Genomic DNA, 20270 nt, shown 5'->3' on the forward strand with positions numbered 1-20270 from the left:
ATGCTGCCTTCAACCTAGTTCATTGTGTCCGGAAACAATGTAATTAGTGTGCAACAACTGAAGCCTCTAATCATGATTTATGTTCAGATAAAACAAACATTCGCGTGCGTTTTCAGGGGCTATACAAATCAGTCATATCAATGAAGACGGACCGACTTGTGCTATTTGACTCGTACAAAAGCTTTCTCGTGATCGAGGATGGGTCGAGTGTTTGTCATGGGTGTTTCATATGTGTATTTTGCAACAATGGAGCAAAACTGGGGCCAAGTAGCGGGAAGAGATACCAAATGCAGGAATGAAACGCAGTTAAGAATTAAGGCAGCGAGATAGTGTACAGCTGTATATTGTGTGGCTCAGAATTAAAAATCTGGGTTAATGGATCAATGCAAGCAACATGTTGCTGCCATGTCATCATGCACGATGTTAAAGGTAATTGCGCATGCGTGAGGTCAGTAACCAGATGGGTTGCAGATAAAATCTGGCTTTTGCTTCTTATTCGCTCTCGACCGAGCATTAATGGGGCGTTTTTTGCGAGCTGTTTTGTACAAACACAAGCGGGGTATTTCAACAACAAGGCATTGGGACTTGCAGAGGTGAGCCACATATTTGGTCATTTTTCCTACATACATTAACAAATTAAATTCACATGAACTAAGTTGTTGATCTTACGGACTGAATATGGGTTTGTCGTGGAACACTAAAGTTTCCATAAGGAGTCATTCTTACTGCATTTTGCAAAGGCGCTCGTGCAGTTATTGATCGGGGGAGGCTAAAGGTGAAGCAGTAATTCGGGGCAATCATGGGCGTATTGACTTTGCATTTATAAGAGGAAATGCATGAGTACCGCCTGCAAAAACGCAATATATGATCCGGTCTGTTGTCAGGTGGCCACAACAGTTGATGTGCTCACTACCTGACCAAAATGGCCGACCCTGTTTCCTGCAAAACTATGTGTACTTTGAAGTCCGCCGATATTCGAAATCTACTGTAACAGTAATTAGTCGCATATCAGATACTTAATAGGTATTTGCGTAGTGAAATACATGTGACTGAAACACTTTCAAGCTTATAGAATCTTGCTCAAAGTACTCCCTATACAGTTAAAATTAAAACGAAACTAAAGCCTTGCCCTTGTTTATCGAACACGGAAAACTATAACAGTAAAAGAGTTGTGGACAAAAACACTTATGTTCTAAGGTTTCCAGGAGCTTCATACCACGATATGCTGTCAAAGACACTCACTTTGATAGTTACACACACCTGAACGGCAGCATCGTCCTCCTTTGCGTCCTTCAAGCGCACCAGAGAATTATAAACTTGGACACGCATCAATGGTGTGATACAGGTTCAAACTCCAGGCGCACAAGTCAAATAGTCAATGACAGCGGGTAACATATAACGAAATAGGAATTTCTACTATGCACAATCACGCAGAAACTGATGGAGTAAATTTCTGGAAAAATAGCTAAATTTGAAGAATTGATAGAATAACTTCAATTGTCCATGAAAAAGAACTTGCTACCATGATGCTGTCAGCATACAAACGCACGCCTCGGCACCAACACCTAATGGATAGCCTTAAACACTTAAGATCACATGACCCGCGCCAGTGTCTCCTCCTGGATGGCACCGATAAGCTTGTTACGTTACCCTGAACCTATGGTTAATTGCTGAAATTGGTTTCGTGCAGTATTGAACTCGTTGAGTATGAAAATCTGACCAGAAGGTAGATCATACATTTTTCTGGTCAAATAATGGTCTAAAGGTCAACGCAATCAATGTAGACTTTTGAGGACAAATCATGCAAATATTGCATCCATATGTTAATTCTATCGGCATAATTAAGATCGGAATGTAAGCTTACTTGCAAAGAGATAAGATATGAGTAAGACAAACTAAGGATAAGCGATAAAAATTATTACTTCGCAGAAAATATTTCCTGAAAGCTCTAACCGTTTAACTCACTTATGCCCCTCCAACGATCCATATGCATTTTTAGCCAGACTGTATGCTCTTGCCTGGAACGTCTTTGCAGGACTTTGATCGTATAAATGTTGCTCTATAGTCTATAAGTAATAATTAGGTATCAGAATATACCAAACATGTAATTCCATGGGAAAAAACGAACACTAAGCTAATGACATTAATACTGACATTACACTGCTGTTTGCTTACAACAGAATTGCTATGAACAAACATAGACTGCTATTGATAAATACTTGTAGTGATTTCATAAGTTTTAAGATCACACAGAGAGTTTGCGCACAGAAAATCATTTGGCACTAGGAATTAGTTACTCAAGATGATTTCAACTGTAAAATCATTGAAAATGACAGCATGGAATGTGCTGATTTGAGAAAAGCGTCCAGTTTACGTCAATTAATACGTGCCAAAATCATCGATGCAGCAAAGAGCTTACCTAGTGACAATTAACAACTTCGATTGACACAGTTACTATACAAACTCTTAGCTAACATGACGTTCATCAGAATTCACAACGCTGAAGTTTGTATCTCTTTGTAATTTAAGAAAATATCGGCCGACAAACTTGTATACACACCACCATTTCTTTGTTTGTTTGTTTTATACATGTGCCCTCGTTGAATGAACCTGCAACCAACGTTCTCACAAAACGTTCGGCCTTGCAATTTATCTACTGCTCTGTTATATATCAATACGTTATCGTGATACTGACTTCTTTTATGCCATCTTAGTTCACTTCTTTAAGTGTTCAGGTTGCTTAGTCCCCATTAGTCCTTAAGCAATGTTTGGCTGTTTTATTCATGCTGCTCACGGCGTCCGCCAATTCATCATTCCACCGGGTCAATTTTCTGTCTGGCTTAGTCTGGGCACAGGTCTAAGTGTGGCTCCTATTGGGTTATTTCGTTACCAGAGGTCAGTTTGACATGGTTCGTGTCCCTTAGCCTGCCGCCAATACCGCACCAAAAATGTGAGTTAGCCGAAATCAAAAGCGCAATTTTAATTTGTTTTATACCAGAAGTCGTTTATATCCTCTTTTATTTTTTAAGTTTTGATATACGACTTTTTTCTCCAGATCACTGCTCCTGTAAACAGACAAAATAGAAAAAGGCATCTTAGCAACAAACATCCAAATTGTGTGAAACCATATTTAAATATATATCTTTTGGCACCATCTTTGACCTAGGAATGGATGCTCTTCTCAAGCGAATAACACACCCCAATCTGTTGCTTAAAGAATCGTCATTTTAATTTAGCCTTCATCTGAATAACACATGCGAGAGAACACGATAAGTGGTACGATACGTTAAAGGTCGGGGACTCGATTACACACCCCAATCTGTTGGGCCCCTATTGTTTTTACAGGAGTTGAGCTTTCTTTAGGGGCCCAAGCTTTGCGGCTTGGCCCTTTATTGGTTTTACTGGAGTTCAATATTCTTCTTCTTCCCCATCATCTTCTTCTTCTTCCCTAACTTGTTTGCCCCTCTTGATCACAGAAAACCGCTTAACGTAAACTTCTCAAACCTACAGGGCTAATAAGTAGATGTGAATACTTAGACACATTATCCTTAAAATCTTGATTGGTCACGTGACTTCGGCCATATTGGATTTTCTAAAATCCTACAAATGGCTTCTTTTCATGACCTACTCGTCTGGACAATTTGAAATTTCTTACATGGCAAGCATAATCTGAGTTCTTAAGAATTTGTAAATAAAATCGCATGCAGTCACGTGACCTTTGCCGCCAAATTGGATTTTCAAAAAAAATACCCATTTAATCTTTAAAAATCTTCTTCTCCAGAACCAACACACTGATTGAACTGAATTTTAGTCGTGTCATCCTTAGAGTAAGCACTTTCAAGTTTGCGAAAGGCATTTGGATCGTTCATGTAGCTTGGCCGCCATATTGGATTTTTGAAAAATACCATTTTAATCTTTAAAAATCTTCTTCTCAACAACCAACCCACCGAATGAAGTGAAATTTTACATGTGACATCTTAAGTGTGATCTCTTTCAAGTTTGTGAAAGGCATTTTGATTGGTCAAGTGGTCTGGCAGCCATAATGGATTTTGCAAAACTTGCAATTTAATCTTTAAAATTCTTCTTCTCCAGAACCAAAACACTGCTTGAGCTAAAAAATTATTCTTATTATCCTTAGTGAGATCACTTTCAAGTTTGCTAGAGATATTGGAATTGGTCATCTGGTTTGGCCACCCGATTGGATTTTGTGGAAAACGCAATTTAATTTTAAAGATCTTCTTTTCAAGAAATAAAGCACCAATTGAACTGACGTTTTACTTGTATTATTCTCAGTGTGATCACTTTGAAGTTTGCAAGAGGCATTTCAATTGGTCACGTGGTTTGGTCGCCATATTGGATTTTGCGAGAATCACAATTTAATCCTTAAAAATCTTGTTCTCCAAAATAAATACACTGATTGAATTGAAGTGTGAGCTCTTAAAGTTTGTGGATGCAATTTGATCCATCAAGTAGTTTGGCCGCCATATTGGATTTTGCGTAAAACATATGATTACCAGCAAAACCTACAGTAACTTTGAGAAGATGTTCAAAATCCTTCTTTACAAGAACAAAAAGATTTTTCCAACCTCAAATTTTGCACATATTTTCATCAATGCAAGAATTTTAACCATGTTAACCACTTGGGCCCCGCCAATGCTGCTTGCAGCTTCAATCTTCTTCTTATTCTTCTACTTCCGCCACAATTCTTTGCTCACCTAGATCTCAAAAAGCTCTGCACACAGCCGCTTCGAACTTGCAGAGCTAATATAGTCCTATGAGTACTTGGATTAACAAATTTTGATTGGTCACGTGACATGGCGGCCATATTGTATTTTTAAAACCCCCAAAATGGCTTCTTCTGATGACCTAAGGGTCTTGTAAAATTGAAATTTTTTGTACTGCAACAATTACCTGTCTTTAAAATTTGCAAATAAAATAGCGTGCGGTCACGTGACTTTGCCGCCATATTGGATTTTCGACATACCTTATTTAATACCTAATTTAATATTTAAAAATCTTTTTCAAAAGAACCGACGCACCGATTGAACTGAAACTTTACTCGTATCATCCTTAGTGTAGGTAGTTTCAAGTTTGCTAAAAATCATTTGGATCGGTCACGTGGTTTGGCGGCCATGTTTGATTTTCGAAAAATACCAATTGAATGTTTAAAAATCTTTTACTCCAGAATAAATTCACCGATTGAACTGAAATTTAACTCGTATCATCCTTTGTGTGATTAGTCTCAAGTTTGCTAAATTACTTTAAGTGGTGTCATGGTTTGGCGGACATATCGGCTTTTGCGAAAAATTCCATTTTAATATTTAAAAATCTTTTCAAAAAGAACCGACGCACCGATTGAACTGAAATTTTACTAGTATCATCCTTCGAGTAGTTTGACATTCGCTAAATTCATTTGGATCGGTCAAATGGTTTGGCAGCAATATTGGATTTAATTGATCATGTCTTTAACTGGGGTCGAATATATGAATGGTAATCCATTCATTCAGTATCTTTCAACATGTCAAAATAATATGAGTAGAATCTCGTATCATACAAAATTCATGAAAAATGGGCGACTTCGTCCCTTTAATGTTTAAAAATCTTCTACTCCAGACTTAATTCACCGATTGAACTGAAATTAACTCGTATCATCCTTTGTGCAGCTATGTTCAAGTTTGCTAAAATCATTTTAAGTGGTCACATGGTTTGGAAGCCATATTGGCTTTTGCGAAAAATTCCATTTTAATCTTTAAAATTCTTCTCCACCAAAACCGACGCACCAATTGAAATGAAGTGTTATCATCCTTAGTGTAGGTAGTTTCAAATTTGCTAAAATCACTTGGATCGGTCACGTGGTTTGGCAGCAATATCGGCTTTTGCGAAAAAGTCCATTTAAATCTTTAATAATTGAAACTTTTAAATACATTTGATTTGCATAAAAGTTCAATCAAAACTTTGTTTACAAATTTGTGGACTACATGGCAAGGGTCTTTCATGCCACATTTCAAGGCCAGAGGCACGTTAATTTTTAGAAGATTTTTAAAGCATTGCTCTGACCTCATATATGCATATATGCCTATAAATAAGTAACCACAGGTACTACACCCTCCATAGCCAGCAGTGAGGGACCTCATTGCACCACAACCCGTACCTCATTACTTATGTGCATTTCTCATTTTGCGCTAGCCAATAAAGCTACACGTCTGAATTTTTGGCATATATGGATAAAATTTGGAACAAGTTTTTAGCCTAAAAGACCCAAACGACCTTTGACCTCGATTCATAAATGTTCCTATACACCAGTTACCAAAAGTGCGACACTCTTTTAATTTAACTGTTTGTAGTACCAATCAGCAGCATTGGAGTGCTATCATTGAGTGTCATCATCCAGGTGTTATCATTTTTATTCTGGTATCTTTTGCCGATGTTTGCAAGTGCTTGGACCCAGGCAACGCTGCTTGCAGCTTTAATTTTGACTTTTTTGACATTTCATCTTTTTGATATCACAAGCAAGCTAGAAAGGGCGACTTTGTCTCTTTAACGTACACTGGCAATGATGGAAATAAAGGCATTTTTATGGAATAAATATTCGAATATATCAAGAGTTACAGCTATTGTCTCTTTAATGTGGAAACATAAAGGTATTAGGAGATTACTCCTGCAGTTTTATTAACATAAACCTTGGTGTCACCGAAGAAATGACATAAATAATAACACATATCAACAACTCACGATCCTTGATTGGAAGACAAATGCAGTGTCCAGACAGACAAATGATGACGCTTCATTACTCACAATGAAAACATGCGGCTAGTTTTCAATCGGGTTCGAACTCACAACATTCGGCATCCAGTCGCCTAGGAGAGGGGCAACAGACAGAACAGCTCGTCCAAATGCCCACTCTCAAAAAACGTGGTTCAATAACCGGGCTAAGTTGTTACATTGTTTCTGACTGCGACAGCTCCACACGTTGTAGAGTTTATGAAACACTCACGCGCGTACACTCACTATCACTCATCTTACACAAACTTTATCGAAGCAATGAATACATCACTTTACGGGGCGAAAGACAGCCTTGGGTACAATTCTGTCCACCAAAAGAGCTATCAACCCAGGGTAGAAACATGACTAGTTCCAATCGGGTTCGAACTCACAACGTTAGGAATCCAGTCGCCTAGCGGAGAGGCAAAAGACAGTGGTTCAATAACCGGGCTAAGTTACAAGGCGCCAATGTAAAAAATCAATTTACACAATCACACTTATTTAAGAGATCTAACAGACGGAAAATGTATACAGAGAGGGATTTTCAATGTGAGTGTGTGTGTATATGTATATATATATATATATATATATATATATATATATTATATATATATATATATATATATATATATATATATATATAATATATATATATATATACACACATCGACCACACTTATGTACGGTACTTAATACATACACATAAACCACTCGCACGCACATAGTGTATTCATTCAGATATGTAGAATATAATCATACGCACATACATCATAGGTAGACACGTATACACATACATTCGCACATACATACATACATACATACATACATACATACATACATACATACATACATACATACATACATACATACATACATACATACTTACATACATACATACATACATACATACATACATACATACATACATACATACATACATACATACATACATATAGCCTCGACTTGGATAAATTCGAAAATTTACACTGAGCCTAGCTGTCGAGACAGCTACAATATATACATTCAGCCTCGAGCTGACACAGCTGCAATTTTTTTATTAAAGATCCATTAGCAGTAACTTTGGTCATTTTTGTAAATTTTGTTCGTTCTGTGTATCATCTGCAGTTTCTGGTTTGAAGAAATTCCTAATATTTAGCTCATTAGTATACCATATATGAGTATAATCTGCATTGTTATTGTTTAAATTTTGTATTCAGGTCCGGACTCTTTGAAAGCTTTTATCTCAAACTTATTCTCAAATCTATTCTCAAACTTTATCAACAATAACAATGGCCATTTCACATATACAGACCGTGTTGTAAAGCAGGACACCAGGCATTGGTCATGATGATCGGATTATGTAAAATTCTGTAGTTGAGATATTGAAACAGAGTAGTGAAAAATTAGTAAAAAGTTACAGCTAATGTCACTATAATAGGGCCTCGTTCTGATACAGCTGCAACATTTTAGATATATAGGGCCGCGTTCTGATACAACTGCAAAATTACATATATATATATATATATATATATATATATATATATTATATATATATATATATATATATATATATATATATATATATATATATATATATATATATATATATATATTATATATATATATATATATATATATAGGACCTCGGTCTGATATAATTGCAAAGTTTTACAGACAGACTCGTTCTGGAGACACAGCTAGCTGGGAAGTTTTACACACAGACTCGGTAGGAAATTTTACATGCAGACTCGTCGTGGATTGAGAGTCATGTACTAATCAAGATTAAAATAGCGTGGTCACTGCCATTGGAATCCCATGATTTTTGTGACTGCCATCGTACGTCACGGCCCAACTTCAATAGCTTTTTATTTTATGTAAGATTTGCAAACAATAAAGTGATAAAACTACTACTAAAATATGAATATAAATGAGAAAGCATCCATATATTTTCGTTTTGGTAAAACATATTACACAGTTCAACAGCATCAGGCCAAAGTAAGTAAATTCTGTGTTTTGCGTCTACTCTCAATCCTAAAAGGTAAGCGGGTAAGCGGTTTAAAAAAACGCACCGAAAATTTAACACAAAATCAGTTTGCCTTTTTTGGACAATTTTTCTCAAACAACGTCAGACACGAGACAAAGTCGAGTGTCTGACGCAGCACAAATGACACTCATGCTGATACGACACAGGAACAGGCAAATTGGGTAATAACCTCTAAGTATTGCACAAATTAATTTCTAATTTGCATATTGGATGAATTTGTATAATTAAGATGATGTCTATGTGAAGAAATGTGATACAGGTGATAATCTGTCAGTGTTATAATTGAATGAAAAATGATTTGCAACATCCTGTTGATTAATTACTACTTGAGTCATTTTTGTAATTAGGGTGGCAGCCCAGATTGGTTTTACTTTTTCACCACCATGGAGCTCATTCTCGGCCATTAAGCCTTATCTGTATTGCTGTATTTTTAATCACAGACCCAGTTAATGAACAGGACTCTATCCTCACTCTCCGAGGACCTGTAATCAAATTACCAATTAACAAGTGGGGACTGTGTCATCAACGATGACTTGTTTTTAAAATGGCGGCGCTCTCCTCATAATTTCTCTCCAGTCTCTTACCAAGATCAGCGGCTTGGGTCAGAGTTGAGGCAGGTGTTGTAGTTCAATGAATGCAAAAGGATACCATGCACACTAAAATTTATAAGCTGACTGGGAAGTGACTGTTATGTCTTTTTGATATCAATAATACAAAATGTGATTGTTTTTGTTATTCGAAAAGTGCTTATATATCTGGTTTCAATTTCGTTTTCCAGGTGTTCACTGAGCACTGCCGCAGAGGTTTTGCATGTCGTAGAGGGCAGGATTTCAAGAACAGGTTGGAACTGTGGTTGTAGTTCAATTTATTGGCAAATCATTTTTATTTTGTTCTTGATTGCTAGTTTTTGGCTCGTTGTGTCTATTTCTAGCTCTTTATTGCTTACTCTATGAGTGCTGTTGCAGAGTTCTTTAGTAGTACAAAATGTCATAGAGGGCGTGATTTCCAGGATTGGCGGGAACTGCGCTCGTTGTTTTATTTATGTAAACATCATTTTTTTGGCTTGTTACGACTTGTTATTGACTTGTTCTGTCTAGTTCTGGGTCATTATTGCTCGTTACTGCTCGTTTCTGGTCGTTATGGCTAGTTACTGGATTTACAAACACCCTACGTTGACCCCTTACCCTCAGGCGACCTCCGTCTTCTCGTCTATGTCCCTTTGATTTTGTTAATGTTCAACCACGGTCAAGCAAGTTTAATGCCATGCAAATTTAGCAGGTATTCACGTCTAGAACACGATTGGAACTAATTTTGGATAATTGGATGGTAAAGTAACGTAGATTTAATCTACAAATTTAATCTCATATGCTTTCCTTTTTATATTACACATTTGTTTTTATGAGTAATTTGTAATATTGCAACATTCAACTGTACGACGGCTCCTAACACTTTTGAGAAATATGAAAATATAATTAGGGTGATGTCTATGTTATGAAATGTGATACAGGTGATAGATGTGACAATCTGTCGTGTTCTATGAAACAACCCAATTGTGAAGAGATTTCTATGCTTTACAAGATTTTGTCATTTTCCTTCAGATACACTGTATTTACGTCAATTGACCTGCATTTTACAATGATAATCAATCTCCTGATGACTGTTTATAACCTTTCAGCAATGTAATGGAATGTCGCCAGATCATTTCAGGGAAAAGTCTCAGAAACTCGCTGATGCCGCCCATCGCATTCAGTCCACGCATGCGCAAATACACTTGAATTGGCATTCACCTCTCACGAGCGTGAATACAGCGAAGAGCCATACAGCGGAATCTCGGCCAACATTTCATTTAAAAAGTCACAATAACGCGATAATGCTGCAATTACTTTATTTTACACGACCATCGACTTGACCAAGTGTGTACCTCATATGCACAAATTCTGTTTCAATACGCCCTCTGACCAAACCAAATTTACTTCAAGTAATTTTCAACCCGGGGGCCAACCTGCATTTCATGAAAAGAGGTAAAACATTCACCGATATGAATTGCGACATCTATTACAAACTGGAATACATTAACGAATAATCGTAGAATAGTTTTTGTTTGTCAACAAACCAAAGAAGACCAATTTTTGCAGCGTTATCTTGTGGCGGGAATACAAATCACTCATCTCGCCAGATTTTGCTTCGAGTTTGTTTACCTTCACACAAGCTAAACTTACCTGGATAGTATACAAACCAGCATTTTATGCTCAAAGACACACACTCAAGCTTGTCCTCAAACCGAATTGGAATGAACATAAAACAGTGTTCTGAATTTGCAGTGTATGTAAATAGAACGACAATTTTTGTTTTGCATTATCATTTCTTATTCCTAAATGGCAGGAAATGAGAGGCTAGCGATTAAAAACGTGATTAAAATCATGATAAGCAAACCTGAAATCACTTTACTTTATTGCCGATATATCTTGCTGGTGCGTTCGTTGTTGACTTTGTCAAAGTTTAATGCGGTGATAATCTGGTGGCAGCGTCCACAGATTAGTAATTTACCTTTCTTACTTTGGCAAATTAGGCACTCAAACTCATCAGATAATAGACTAAATTACTACCTTGCTTGCTTGGTGAATTAGGCAATCAAACTGGTCAGATAATAGACGCAACACAGTGACAAAACATCTCTTAAAAGATTGTCACAGGACAAATACGTGGCATGGCGAAGGAAGAAAATAAATCGTTACGAAACCAGTGCTAAAATAAGACAAAGACACCAAAATTGCAAAGAAAGGTTGGTAGTATAAATCTTTATTAGCAATACATATCATAGTCAAACGCATTGAAATAAAATAAACCATAGCAATAAGAACCATGTGCTCAGACACCCCTACCCCCATCCCTATCCCTTGAGATGGATTTTTGTGCGATCCCCTGTGGTTGTACTACAAAACTTGAGTTCCTTCACACTAAGCTTTAGGGCAGCTAACACTTGAGAAATTTGAACAATATAAAGATCCAATGCTCCCAATTTAGTTCCGATTTTCTTGACGTTACCTTTATCGCATAATAAATCAAGCAAAGTCTAAGGTGAAGTAAAATAGTTATTCATGGACATTTGGACACTTGTGAGAGAAACAGCTTAAATTTTGAACCGTAACCTGTAAACGGAAGTGTGTCGCGGTTATGAGTAGTGCGGCGGTTTACACATCGGGTGCTCGGTGACGAGCTTAAATCCGTAATTTCATGCAGTGTTTATGCCCTGTAAAATCATTGCATAGATTCAAAGTGCTTTAAAATGTCATTGTTACGACGTTTTGCTTTCAAGGGAAAGATTGAACCTAATACAACAAAGTTCTAGCATTGAGTTTGCTGGTCGTGCCAAATAGAAGAAGTGCCATGCACAGATTTTCACAGTTTGCGAACGCTTGAGGTCAGTAACCAGATGCGTTGCAGGTAAATTACATGAGAGACTGGTTTGTGATCCATTAAATAGGCGTTTCTCGCGAATTGTTTTGTACAGACACACTGAGCGGAGTATTTCAACAACAAGACAGGCCTTGTAGAGGTGATTCACATAAGCTTACTTTGCTCATTTTTCCTACATACATTCAGTAATTAAATGTACATGATCTAAGTAGTTGATATTAGAGCTAAATATGGGTCTGTTGTAGAACCCATTTCCGTAAGGAATCAATCTCGCTTGATTAATCGGGCAAAGGCGCTTGTACAGTTGATGTTGGCGGCGAACGCTGAAGGTGAAGCGGTAATTCGGAGCAATCATGGGCTTAAATACTTTGCATGGACAAGTATCTGCCTTTTTTACTCTGTATTTATAAAAGAAATTGCATGAGTACCGCCTGGAAGAACACGATATACGATCCAGTCTGTTATCAGGTGGCTACAACAGTTAATGAGCCTATTGCTAATTCCCTGACCAAAATGGCCGACCCTGTTTCCTGCAAATTATAATATGTGTACTTTGAAGTCCGCCGATATTCGAAAAATCTACTGTTCATTACTCGCATATCAAATAATTAATAGGTATTTGTGTAGTGATATACATGTGAATCAAAGACTTAAACTTATAGAATCCTGATCAAAGTGATTCCATACTGTTAAAATTAAAACGGACAAAAGCCTTGCCCCAATTTATCAATCGCGGAACTTTGACAGTTGTTACGCACACCTGATCGACAGCATAATTCTTCTATGGGTCCTTTAAGCGCATAGAATGGCAGAATTTAAAACTTCAGCGGACACACAACAATGGCATGCTAAAGGTTTAAAATTTAGGAGCACAAGTCAAATAGTCGATGAAATTCAGACCGGAGAGTAGATCAATTTTTTTGCCTGCGTGGTAGAGTCAATGTTTCCGGCGTGTTCACGTACACGTCGGCTAATATTATTCACTTTATCAAATGCAAACGCTGCAGCTTGTTATATATTCGCGAAACAAAGCGTCGCCTAGGCTATGGCTTTGCTGAACACCTTCGCACCGTGATCGACAACAAGCTTGCATACCTGGAGGCCAAACATTTCTGTACACGACCCCACCGTGGTTGGTCTGACATGGCAGTGTCTGCTATTATTGCCACCACCGACTCTACCCGCCATAAACTCGAACAGGCCACAATTTTTAAACTTGACACTCTGGCACCAGACGGAATGAATGCATATTTTAATGCGTTTGATCGTTCTCTTGTTTGCTTGGCTGTTTTAAATTTCTTGTTTTTTCACGTTTCTCTAGCGATTTTTAGTACCGACGAAGGGTTGCACCCGAAACGTCTGTGTGTATTTAGTCTCTGCGATTTGCAAGTCTTTTATTTCCCGCTGGTCGGTCAGTATTTTACTGTATTTGTTTTAACTTGTTGCAGTTTTTATCCTCTGCCTTTTAATAAATATTTTATCTCCTGCTGGTCGGCCACTATTTTACTGTATTCATTTTCACTAGCTGCAGTTTTATCCCTCTTTTGAGGTCGTTTGTAATTTTGATCGTATACATTTCAAGTACTAATTTGGTACCAGAATATACCAAACATGTAATGCTATAGGAGAAAACAAACGCTGTTCCAACGGCAGTAAATGAAGTGCTTTTTTATTTATATTACACTGGTGTTTGCTTACAACAGAGTCAAGATGAACAAACATAGTCTGCTAATTCTGGTAACGGTTTCATTAGTTACGGTTACGTAAAGTCCAGATTTTGCTCACAAAAACGAACATTTTATACTAGTAGTTACCAACTCAAGATAGTTTCGACTGTAAAGTTATTGAAAATGAGGGTACGAAATGTGCTAATTTGAGAAAAGCGTTCAGTTCACGTCAAATAATACGTGCCACAACTATCGATGCAACGAAGAACTTACAACAAGCAAGCAACTATAGAAGGATGCACTGGTGACAATAAACAACTTCGGCAGTTACTGTACAAACTCTTCGCTGACATAACGGTCATTAGAATTTATCAATCTGAAGTTTTTATCTCTTAGTAATTTAAGAAAATGTCGGCTTACAAACTTATATACTCAACGTCATTTTTCTTGTTGTATGCGTGTGCCCTCGTTTAATTAACTTGCCACCAATATTCTTACAAAGCGTTCGGCATTGTCATTTATCCTTTGCTCTGTTTACCGTTCCAAGACAAGAAATTGACCTTTTCAAGCTAACAATTGTCCAGTGATTAATAAGCTCAGAACCCCCGTAAATTGTATATTTTCGGAAAGGCTAGATATAAGGGAACATTTCGGTTACCATAGTGTCACCATTGTTTACATAACTATCACGTTACAGGTACTTGCATTACTTTCAAAAATAGTTTTTCCCTATGATTTGTCTCAATGCTTTGAGATATAAGGCTGAAATTTCTGTGAATGCAAGCTGTCCTAAGGATCTTCCAAAAACTCTCTCAGAATTTTTTTAAACCTTCTAAAACAATTTTTATGCGAGAAAAATTTCCAGAGCAGCGAATTTAATCCTAGCTATTTTTTTTTATATTGTGCTCCAAAACAACTAAGCAAGATAACAGTCTGAGTCAGATATTTTGAAGAATTGAGACAAAACATAGCGAAAACCAATTTTTGAAAGGTTATGCAAATTACTTGTCACGTGATAGTTATGTAAACAATGGTGACACTGTTGTTACCAAAATGTTTCCCTATATCTAGGCTTTTAGCAAATTTAATGTACAATTTACGGGGGTTCTGAGCTTATTAATCAGAGAGAATTGTAGATTAAAAAGGTCAATTTCTTGTCTTGGAACCTTAAATCAAGACGTTATCATGATAGTGACATTTATTGAGGTCATCTTGGTTCACTATTGAGTGTTTCAGGTTGCTAAGTCCCCATTAGTCCTTAAGCAATGTTTGGCTGTTTATATTCATGCTGCTCACGGCGTCCCTAATTCATCATTCCACCGGGTCAATTTTCTGTCTTGGTTAGTCATGCCACAGGTCTAGATCCGGCTCCTATTGGGTCTTTTCGTTACCAGATGACAGGTTCACATGGTTCGCGCCCCTCAGCTTGCCGTCAATACTGCGCCCTACTAAAGTTAGTCAGCCGAAATCAAAAGCGCAATTTTAATTTTTTATATCAGTAGTTGTTTATATCCTCTTATTTTTCACGCTTTGATATACGATGCTTTTCTCCAGATCAACGCTCCTGTAAACAGACAAAATAGTAAAGAGACATCTTAGCAACAAACATCCAAATTGTGTGAAACCATATTTAAGTATGTATCTTTGGGCAACATTTTTTGACTTAGGAATGACGGTTTTTTAAGCGAATTACACACCCCAAATCTATTGCTTAAAGAATCGTCATTTTAATTTAGCCCTCACCTTAATAACATATGCAAGAGATCACGATAAGTGGTGCGATACGTTAAAGGTAGGGTACTCGATCCCAGGGATCAAGTTTGTTCTAGTCTGTAAGTGGATTATGGAGCTGTCATAGCCTTTTGTTTTCCATTGTTAAAATTGTAATCTAGCAGGTGAATTTCCTGGCAAGACAGCCTGACCCATATCTTTTGGCCCCTTTCCCTACATCAATTAATTTCAAGGTTTTGAACATCAGTGAACAAGTAATGCAAATATTCTCGCCAAAAGCTTATCATTAAATTTTTACTTTTAGGATTTTACATTTATTACTTTACAAAACAACTCACCATGAAAAGAAAATGAAGAGTATTTTCGGCGTCCAAAGAACTGGAATAAACTGATGACGCTTGCTTAGTATAGTATTAGATACAAATACTCTCTTCAGCTGTAGCAGTGACACTTCCCCTTGACCGGAGAAAGGGAAAGCTAAATTCTACGTACCCTTAATACGATTTTGCTACAAGTAAGATCATAAAAGTCTTAGTTGGTCAACCATATTTTCAATATGATGAATTCCTAAAGGTAAAATGCATAAGATTAGAAACACAGCGGTAACGTTTTAGCTCATACAGGAATTTAATACCAGAAAGGACTACAAAGATGTAAAGAGGAACGAGTTTAGGTAGTTTTACGGAAAACGGAACTTTTTGACGTGACAACGATCGCATTCGTGGTGTAAGTATAATAAGATTACCATCTCCTGCTCCTGCTGTGGAGTAAAGTCGACTTTCCTCACCGTGTATTTTGAGCTGATGTTGTTTGCCCTTCTGACTAAAAGCAAAAGCAATTTAAGGTTGCCAAAATGTTAAACCACTAAATTTCTGTTCACTTGATGCATCAAGAAAATAAAGGTCAAAATTTTAGAAAAGCCTACATGTCAAAGTCAAAGACCTATAATGATTTTTGCAGCAGGGTCACGTATACGTATCGTCCATAAAGATGTAAGCGCACTATGAGTAAATGATATGGCGACATTTTGGAACACAAAACAACTGAATATACTTTAATGGTAGAGTAATTTATCTGATAGCACATTTAAGTGTTTGGACGTTCTACCGTTGACACCGGGTGCATATCCAGAAATTTTCTTCTTGATATAGTCTCGGTATGGTACTCGTTTAGTCAATGTTTTTCAGCATATCTTATGATTTACCACTAAGTGGTGGTGTGATAATTGACTACTGATTGTAAATGTGTAATATTTCAAGACCTCCATCTCTGTTTATCCGTGGATAATGACGTATAATGTGTATGATTTCTTGGATCTTCTTTGGCAGGTCAGACGTTGCTTAAACAATGATAGTATTGGAATCCCAAGCGATATCGTGATGGCATTGTTATGCGTGTCTGATGAAATCGTCTAATCTCTAACAGATTTCCGATGTTCGTCAACATCGAATTCTGATCTTGACTAGTATTCAAAACCATCACATACTACGCCAAAATTCATTTTTTTATTGGTAAAGTGTATCTCTTACCTAATTTTTGTATATCTTAACTAAATCGAATTGCATAAAACAATATTCATTATTTCAAAAAAAACCCATAATGTTGAAGTGGCGACTGTTTTTATAGTAGTGTATTTAACTGTTAAAGTTGTGAAAAATTCACCCTGTCAGGAAACGTCCGAGTTCATATTCGCCGCGTATCGGTCACCTGGCATGACGTCAGTCGTTGTTAACATGGAGAGCAATCCCCTGTGAGCAGTAGCTGTGCGCAACTCAACGTATGAGACGGACACATTTCACGCACTAAACAAACGATTAGCTTTGGTATCACGACACATTTCAAAGCTACCAACTCATTGATTAATTACAGTAAAACCGGCATAGGGCAGCCCCTCTGACTGGACTGAGAGATACATTTAATCTACAATGTAACTGTTTTTACAATTTCAGCTTAGAGTTTGAAGAGCTGAAGGTTTCCTCAACAGAAACGTCTGCTCTCGAAATAAACGTTAATACGAAGCTTTAACTTGAAAGGAATAAAGTAAACTTCGTTTCTTGCATTTACAACAGACTTGAAGTTCATGTGAGATCTCGAATTCGACATCGTATTCGAGCCCTGTGAATTTCATTTCTTTCAAGGTTAAAGTTTCCGCTCTTCAACTCTTTGCTGAAATTGTAAAGGCACTTACATTGTTGATCAAGTGTATCTCTCAATCTAGACAGAGCGGCTGCCCCATGCTGGTTTACTGTAGTTAATCAGGAGTCCGGGGACTTTCAGATGTGTCGTGATACCCAAGCTAATCGTTTGTGTTGTACGTGAAATGTGTCCGTCTTATACGCTGAGTTTGCGGTACCAAGGTGAAACGCACTGTAGGGTACCAACTTCAAGAAGATTTCAGGTACTACGATATGATGAAAAGATGCAGTTTTGGGCTGCAACAACACAAACCCGGATGGTTTTAGTCTACATGTGTGCCGTCAATTTGGTGTGGACCTAGAAATATATATTTCCATGAGAGCATGGCAGAGTTGTGTGTTGAGTGTCAATGTGATAATACCAGCAGCCGACCCTATGCCGAGTCAACCGCTGTGTACTGTACAGCCGACCCACCCAGTTCGATGAGGCCTTTCATAATAAGTAGTTCCCTAAACTGTACTACTTGATAAACTGCACTACGTTATAAATCCTAAAATGCAGTAGTGTATTTAACTGTTAAAGTTTTGAAAATTCACCCTGTCAGGAAACGTCCGAGTTCATATTCGCCGCGTATCGTTCACCTGGCATGACGTCAGACGTTGCTAACATGGAGAGCAATCCCTGTGAGCAGTAGTCAACACATAACGTACCTTTCACCTAGATGCGCAACTCAGCGTATGAGACGGACACATTTCACGCACAAAACAAACGATTAATTTGAGTATCACGACACATTTCAAAGCTACCAACTCATTGATTAATTACAGTGAACCGGCATAGGGCAGCCGCTCTGTCTGGACTGAAAGATATACTTAATGTACAACACAAACCTTGATGGTTTTAGTCTACATGTGTTCGTCAATTTGGTGTGGACCTAGAAATATTTCAATGAGAGCATGGCAGAGTTGTGTGTTGAGTGTCAGTGTGATATAATACCAGCAGCCGACCCCACGCCCAGTCAACCGCAGTGTACTGTACAGGAATAGTATGCCTGGACATTGAGCCGACCTACCCAGTTCAATGAGGCCTTTCATAATAAGTAGCTCCCTAAACTGTACTACTTGATAAACTGCACTACGTTATAAATCCTGAAATACTACAGCTGTAAATATGTTCATCAACTTCAATGACGCCTGACGTGGGAGGCTATTGCCAGAACATCAGGAGTGATACTTATTGAAAGGGCTTGAATAAGGCTCGCCGCCTTAGATACTACATTGCATTGTGTAGTTTTGCACTTTTTTCCAGGCTCTATATACAGTCATTTTGGTCAGCAGCTGCTATTCGCATCATTAATTACAAAACTCTAGTGAGTTAAATATACAGAACCAAGTAAGGACGAGTTCGCCGTTTGACAAGGTCATGCAGCAGGTCCCGACTAGCGTTCTGGCTATCGACACGATAACCGTAGTGCGACAAAGTACCCTCGGCACGTAATAGTATTGAAAAACTGAATTAGAGAGCATACGCGCGAGCTGTCGGCTTGAGCAAAAGACCGTTTTTGACGTTCCACGCCAGAATTTCAATATGCTGTTATGATGTTATAGCAGTAAATCACACACAGCGACGGTATACCACTCGATTTTGACCAGTTCACTTCATACATGCATTCTCACTTGATTGGCAAAGGCACTCGTGCAATTGATGTTGGCGGCGGAGGCTGAAGGTGAAACAGTAACTCGAAACAATCATGGGCTTAAAGACTTTGCATGGACAAGTATCTGCTTTGACTTTGCATTTATAAGATAAATTGCATGACTACCGCCTGCAAGAACGCGATGTACGATCCAGTCTGTTGTCAGGTGGCCACAAAAGTTGATGAGCTCATTACCTGACCAAAATGGCCGACCCTGTTTCCTGCAAATGATATGTGTAATTTGAAGTCCGCCGATATTCGAAAAATCCACTGTTCATTACTCGCATATCAAATACTTAATAAATATATGTGTAGTGAAATACATGTGACTCAAACACTTTTTAAACTTACAGAATCCTGATCAAAGTGATTCCTATACAGTTAAAATTAAAACTGAACTAAAGCCTTTTCCTTATTTATCGAACGCGGAACTTTGACAGTTGATACGCACGCCTGATCGACAGCATAGTTCTTCTATGCGTCCTACATGCGTAGCGAATTGCAGAATTAAGAACTTCAGTGGACACACGTGCACAACAATGGCTTGCTAAAGGTTCAAAATATAGGAACACAATTCAAATAGTCGATGAAATGCAGACCGGAGAATAGATCATACATTTTTCCGGTCTAAAGGTCGAAGCAATCAAAGTAAGACTTTAAAGGACAAAACAAACAAATACCGCATGCCTACGTAAATTTTATCGGCATAGTTAAGGTCTGAATTTAACCCTATTGTCCAAGATACAAAATCTGAGTAAGACAAATGATGAGCTATAAAAATTATTACTTCACAGAAAATAGTTACTGAAAGCTATGA

General features: G+C 37.7%; 1 protein-coding gene across 1 annotated transcript in view; it reads left to right on the forward strand.

Moving 5' to 3' along the window:
• Positions 1–495: 495 nt before the first annotated feature.
• LOC139118699 (uncharacterized) overlaps positions 496–20270 on the forward strand; it is a 66565-nt gene continuing 46790 nt past the window's right edge. Inside the window, exon 1 of the mRNA XM_070682121.1 lies at positions 496–593. The gene's annotated coding sequence lies outside the window, so the exon portion shown is untranslated. The remainder of the gene's footprint in view (positions 594–20270) is intronic.

Source organism: Ptychodera flava, chromosome 19 (assembly GCF_041260155.1).
Source record: "Ptychodera flava strain L36383 chromosome 19, AS_Pfla_20210202, whole genome shotgun sequence".
Taxonomy (NCBI): Eukaryota; Metazoa; Hemichordata; class Enteropneusta; family Ptychoderidae; genus Ptychodera; species Ptychodera flava.